The sequence below is a fragment of the Myotis brandtii genome, unplaced genomic scaffold (genome assembly GCF_000412655.1).
Source record: "Myotis brandtii unplaced genomic scaffold, ASM41265v1 scaffold779, whole genome shotgun sequence".
Taxonomy (NCBI): domain Eukaryota; kingdom Metazoa; phylum Chordata; class Mammalia; order Chiroptera; family Vespertilionidae; genus Myotis; species Myotis brandtii.
In genome coordinates this window covers 1,726,572-1,733,116 of record NW_005371125.1, presented here as the reverse complement: position 1 = coordinate 1,733,116, position 6,545 = coordinate 1,726,572, and positions in this window count along the sequence as shown.

The following is a 6,545-nucleotide window of genomic DNA, read 5'->3' as shown; positions in this document are numbered from 1 at the left end:
TCTGGGAGAAGGACCAGAGCGCGCAGTTGGAGGTTTTACAGGGCGAGAGGAAGGGGCTGGAGGAAGGACTTGTGGAGGCAGCTGGGCCTCGGAACTGACTGACCTTCCTAAGGAAATAACATTCAGAGGGGGTCGAAATGAACTGCTATCCTATTGTGTTTTGATTTGGAGGCAGGTGGGGGATTTGGGGAAAAGGGAGCTGGAGCAAAGAATTCTTCCGATTTGTAAATCTAGGATTTTATTTTCTTCTCTTTGATGGAAGGAAGCAAAGGCAGCAAGCTTAAAGTTGCTCTGCGTTTGAATTATAGGAATGGGGAGGAAACTCAGACCACATTCATTTTCTAGAGTTCAATCATTTGGTAAAGGTTGAAAGAAGTCCCTTTTTATTTTAATCGCCAGAATGGATTCTGATGGACCCCCAAGTAATGGTGGGTTTTGTCACCTTGGAGCCCTGGCAGAACAGATTGCAGGTTTCATATTAGAAACTTTGTGTGTGTGTGTGTGTGTGTGTGTGTGTGTGTGTGTGTGTGTGTGTGTTTTCCAAGATAGAAATTCCTGATAGGATTTAGAAAGCAGAACATTTTCCTTCTCTCTATGCAAACCGTCTGCAACAGCCTTTAGTCAGGATTTATAAGGTTCTTGGGGAAGGGAAGGGAGGCGGGCACACTGATAAGGAGACTTTATATAAACCACTGGCTTTAAGCTGCATTGATGAAATAGTGTATGGCTGCCAGGTTTTTTTTTGTTGTTGTTGTTGTTTGTTTTTTATTTCATTGTGTGTGTGTGTGTGTGTGTGTGTGTGTGTAGGAATATTATTCAGAGGCTGACAATTTGAAACCATTGTCTCCAATCTTCACATATTTTAAAGGTGTCATCCATTTATTAACCAAAGAATTTACAAACATTAATCAGACACCTACTGTGCCAGACAATGTGCTAGGCTCCAGGAATACAAAAGAGAATATAAAACGTGGCTTGAGCCTCTGTGAGCCAAGAGACTTTTACAAATTCATGATACAGTGTGATAAGAGGTCTAATTGAGCATAATGTAGGGAGGAATTAATTTGTGCTAAGAGGCTGAGAAAACAATTCATAAAGAAGAGGTGTGCATTGGGCTTTGAAAAATAGGCATCCCTAGGTCTTGGCTAGCCAGGAAGTAGCTCTGGGAGAGCCTGACACAATTAAGTAAGGAAAGGTGTTGTGGGGGGAGCCTGATCCCACTATGGAGTTTAGAGGTATGTGTTAATTTAGTGGACATAGGCCACCTGTGAAATTTTTTCAAGCAGATATCTTAAAAATAACAATAAAATAAGGTGAGAAAATTTGGCAGTTGGTGGCACACAACATAAAAAATGTGTTGTTGCTTATCTTTAAGTGCATATTTGAATAAACTAATGCATTGCAATAGAGAGTGGCAGCTAATAAGTTAAAAAAGATACTGCAACATCCAGAAAAAAAGGACAAATGAATAAAGAGGGCCTAAAGTAAATCAGTAGAACTAAGAAAGAAATAATACTATTCTGGGGAAGAAATTTTATTTTAGTCATAATCACTAACTCATTTATATCTTTATACTGTACTCATCTCACCTTCCCCATTCAGCCTGCAAATTCCCAATCTTCTACCATCAGAGTAAAAGCCTTCAGCCACTTGCAAACACACCTATCTCCACTGCACCCCATTTTCCATACACCTCCCTGAATCATCTCTGTGTCCTATATCATCTCCCCACCCTTACCCACTTCAGCTGTCTGTACCAACTATTAGAGGCCCTTTTTCCTACCCTTACACACTAGCAGATCACCTCTATTTGTATTGTTTTTCCTCTTGACAGTCTTCTCTCCCTGCTTCTTCCCTGCATTACCAATGTCGGTAATTTCTCCACTCATTTCCATTTTATTTCATATTTTCCAATAACCACCTTGGACTATCACCCCTTCAATGACCTCAAAGAAGCCAAAAATAAAACAATAAAACAATACAACAGCAATAAAGAACTGAGGAACCTCTACTTCAAACTCATTTACAGATTTGTCATACAAGATTTATAGTGTTATTTCTCAGATTTGTTATATTTTATTATGCCCGCAAATGTCTGTTTTTCTTCAGATACGATTAAGGATTTAAATATTGTACTTCAGGGAATATTTCCAACTTTTCTGAATTTCTTATCATACACTCCCAAATCTGTTTCTCTGCATCCCATTCTTCTTGGTATGTCTTCTTCCCATGGGTCATTTCTTTTATGTTTTCAGTAAAAGTTTCTTTTTATTCCCCTCTCCTTTTTGCTTTCCAGGATTGTCATCATAGGTCATATTTTAAATATTTTTAGAGAGTGTTCCCCTTAGAAGGACTTTTCCATACACAAGATTTTAAGGCCTTGTCAAACCATGTTCACACCAACATACACCATTACTATGTCAATGTTCGGAGGCAAAGGAACTTTTTTTTTTCTTTTTTTACTGCATTCTTAGAAAGTTATATTTTTGTGTGTAGAAAAGGGCAATTCTCAGATCGTCCATATTTTCACATGTAGTGGAGTTGTTTGAACAACTCTGGGAATTGGAGAGGGTATGCCATAAGCACAGGCAATACATTCTTTTATCAATGACACGTGTACAGTTTACCTTTGGGAAAAATAAAATATATAAGTACACTTAGTCTGATTTACTTTGTGTTATAACATTCCAAATTACATGTTACTATCTGAGCAGAGTTCTATTATCTGAAGACTTTAATTGATCATTCAGTATCCAGAGGGAAAAAAACTAGGTAAGATGCCTTGATATTTCTGACTGGCTTGCAATGTTTAAATTAATCCAATCCTATTTGAAATAGTGTCACTTTTTGATAGAAAATCATCCAGAAGGCCTGTCCCTAAAATCTGCTCATCTTTTGTTAGGAGAAAACATCAAATTACCTATATGGCATGGTCCCTCAATATTCATGCCCTGTGCCAAATTGATTGTAAAGCTCAGGTTTATCACATGAAGAAAGCTCTTTTATGGTGAAAGGTGTCTTTGAAGATTGTGTTACACCTGCAGAAATATTGCATTCTCATTATCAAACAGAAAAAAATGAATAAACTCTTTCAGTTATGGTTTTTGAATTATAAGAGTGATTTGGCAGAAATAATAAATGCTGCTGTTATCTTTTGCACTCCAAAATCTTCAGGTGATCAAAGACTTCAGCTGCCCCTTTAATTGTCTTTAACACATTAAGCATCAAGTTACTATAATAAAATTTGAAACTGAGAGTAATAATGGCTGTTTGTCATTTCCAGTCCAGATCTGAAATAGTGATTTTTTTCCGACCTAATCCTCTTATCGTGGATGTATAGATTTGGGAAAATAAAAAGAGGAAAGAAAAAGGATACTAAATCCTGGGAGAGGATTTTTCTCTCCTCAATACAAAGTATTTTATTAATGTAAGATATAGAGAAGCATCCATCAGACCGCCAAACCTCAGAAGGAAGGTAGGGGAGGGCAGGGGTAAAGAGGAGAGATCAACCAAAGGACTTGTATGCATGCATATAAGCCTAACCAATGGACACAGACACCAGGGGGGTGAGGGCATGAGTGAAGGGATGGGTCGGGCATTGGGGGGATAAGGACACATATTAATACCTTAATAAAGAAAAAGAAAAGAATGAAACTAATTTATTGATGGATTTTAATTAAACTATATGGAAATTCAGTTCTTTTTTTAAATCCTTAAGTGGTTAGAATGCAAATTGAGATTTATATTGATTTTACAATTAAATTTTTGTCATCATAGGAAATTAAAACAAAAATTAAGTTTTCTGCCACTTTATTTTAATTCATTCTCCTTAATATATTTAATTTTTATAGTATCCCATATCTTATATAATTTTAAAAGTAAATATATTATTTTAGTCTCATGAAAACTTTGAGTAGAAAAAGAAGGCATAGCTATACCTGTGTTTTAAAGGGGAAACTGAAGGCCAGATGGGTAAAAGCAGATCTCTAAGGCTGTCAAGTAAGACTGGAAGCCTACACAGGATTGTTGGTTTTCAGTCTCCACACCAGGGCTTTTCCAAACACTCTGCCTTACCTCTCTTTTATTTCTTTGACTATATTTTCTCAAAGTTCTGAATGTAAAAGAAAATGCTTCTTGGATTAAAAAAATAAAAATCTCAAAGATGAGTATATTCAAGAATATTTAAGTTCATCAATTAACAAGCTACTTGTGTCATGTTTCCCTCTTAGTCTTTTTTGCACTAACCCTGTAAAAATTGCATGATAAAATATAAAGGCTATTGGAATTTAACAGTGCAGGATTATAGACGCTCATACACTTCCTCTGTTTTATTTATAAGAATAGTTCAAATTATGACCCATCATAATGACACTCCATAAAGCTTAAGTTTACTTAATGTGGCAAATACTTAGTGTTATAGCCTAATTCATTTTTTTTTAAATATATTTTATTGATTTTTTTACAGAGAGGAAGGGAGAGAGATAGAGAGTTAGAAACATCGATGAGAGAGAAACATCGATCAGCTGCCTCCTGCACATCTCCCACTGGGGATGTGCCCGCAACCCAGGTACATGCCCTTGACCGGAATCGAACCCGGGACCCCTCAGTCCGCAGGCCGATGCTCTATCCACTGAGCCAAACCGGTTTTGGCCTAATTCATTTTTATTTTAGGACATCTATATAGGTATATATGATTTATTTTAAGGGATATTTGCCAATGATTTTTAAATATTTGTCAGATTTTCTTCTGACATATCATCTTTGAAGCAACTTGTTTTTGGAAATCCATTGCATGTAGGTTTGTGTCATATCAACCCAAATGAAATTAAGCTCCCACTATGTCAATCATTGTTTATTGTTCATAGGTTTAAAAACTCCTTTATCCAGTGGTTTTAGGTATGGGGATATGAGAGCAGAAGGTTTATTTAAATTGTGTAAACACAAAGTATTTTATAATTTATATTTTATTAGGGTGATTGTGGACAAATAACTTCATTTTTCTGGAGTACCGTTTTCCCAAAAGTGAAATGAAGAAATTGTAAATTATTTCAAGGCACTTTCAAATGGAAAAAAAAATCATGTGATGTTTTACAAAAAGCAGTAGAGATCTAAAGCATTTTTTCTTTTTCCCATGGCCCTGCAGGTATTATCAGTTTCACTGCATTGATCCATTAACTATTAATAACTAAAAACCTATTGCTTGTCTAGCATGGCAATACTTTAGATATGGAAGTTAGACTGGGTTGTGAAGGGTAGCCCTTAAAGAAATTTAAACGAATACTTGAATTGTGAAGCTTACATTCTGATTGGGCAAAAGAATGAACAACAACAAAGTAATATATAGTCACATTAAATGAAATTCAACAAATATTATGCCAGGTGGTATATTATAGTACCCTGAGTATGGTCCAGGTTTCATAAACTCTGAAAGTGGAAAGGACCAGAAAGACCTAGCCCAACCCTTCATTTTACAGAGAAGAAAATACGGCTTAGAGATGTGAAATGAACTCTACAGGACCTCATGTAAGGTATTAGGTGATAGCATTAACTAACTCCATAGTCTTACCTGTTCCCTACTTTGTTCGAATACAATAATAGTTTTGTAACTTATCAGAAAGTTAAACATATCCAAGACTTATTTATTTATTTGGCTTTATTGACATGGACAATTTCCCAATCTGACTCAGATATAGAAAATACTATGTTTTCCACACTTTGTTTTGAATTTAGATCATTAAAAACACCTCTCTCATGCATATTATGTTATAAAACATGCAAAATGCTGTATTGACATGAACACCAAGAGAATAAAACAAAATATGAAGGCATTACATTATATAAATAGTTTAGCTCTTTAAAAATGACTTGAAAAACCTATTTACTTAAGATGGCAAGAAATATACATTCCTTGGAGGATGGTTTTATTTTTATAAATGCATATTTAACTAAAGCCTAAAATGTGCATTTCCTGGAGGCTTAATATAATTCAGGAAATATTTAAAATTGATTTCTTAAACTTTGATCTGTCTGCTGCTTGATCTTATTGCCCATGTTGAGATGTGTGTGTATGTTAGGAAGGATGAGTCAGGCAAAGGTAAGCACACAGAATATGCCAAAGCAAAGCTTTCCTTCATTCCCTGAATAATGATTTATTTAGCTTTGTGGCAAGTGGGAAGGAAGGGAGAAAAAAGAGTAATCAAGTAGAGAAGAGCACTGACAGAGTGTTTGGTGATAGGGTCTGATTTTCAGTTTAGTGTGGAAATTTGCAACTGTTTTTGAAACTGCTTAATCTGGCTTCTCTCTCACACTTCTAATATTGTATATTTGAAACACCTTAACTGTTATTTAATAGTTGCTTGTTAGTTTTACTAGCAAAAAAATAGAAACTTGTAAATACATTACAGCAGTTTCCATACATACTGGTTATTTTATAAAGTGATGAGAGCAAAGCAAGATTATTTGAGGGAGGGAGTTTGAATCCATTAAATAGCACATGTATTCTGAATGAATGCCTTATAAGCATACAATAGTAAACAAACAGGAGA